Below are 613 nucleotides of genomic sequence, written 5' to 3' on the forward strand. Positions count from 1 at the left end.
AATAAATATATATATATATATATATATATATATATATATAGGTCTTTTTGAGCAAGAAGGATCTTTTCGAGCAAGAAGGATCCACATTCGAAGACGAACCACAAGCAACCAACCATAGGGTCGGCCACTCAGTCGGCTACCTCTTGTCGGCCGCCTACCAGACAAGTCGCCTTTACTGGTCGACCAACTAGGGTCGACCACCTCTTGCCTATTGACCACCTTTGAGTAGAAAGACAACTACGGTTGACCACTCGATTTGAGCGAAGAAGGATCTAGACTAAATTATTCCTCATTGCCTCCTCTTTCTAACAGGGGCATACATGCAATGTCCTCCCTCTTTTCTCTCTATAAATAGAGAACCCCTTGAATATATAAAAGGTCCCTTTAAGCTCTCTCTCCCCTCATGTAGGAAGTTTGCTCTTATTCTCCCTCGCTTTTAACCTCACTTTAGTGGAATAAAAGGAACCACCGAGCCTGGTGACCACCTCTCTTTTGTCTCCCGACGGGGCAACCTCTCTCTTTCTTTGTGTATCTTTTTCCATAGAAATCTGGCTCTATTTTTTTAGCACAGTCCAATGGACATATTTGAATTCAACAATATATATATATTTCC

Source organism: Phalaenopsis equestris, unplaced genomic scaffold (assembly GCF_001263595.1).
Source record: "Phalaenopsis equestris unplaced genomic scaffold, ASM126359v1 Scaffold232964, whole genome shotgun sequence".
Taxonomy (NCBI): Eukaryota; Viridiplantae; Streptophyta; class Magnoliopsida; order Asparagales; family Orchidaceae; genus Phalaenopsis; species Phalaenopsis equestris.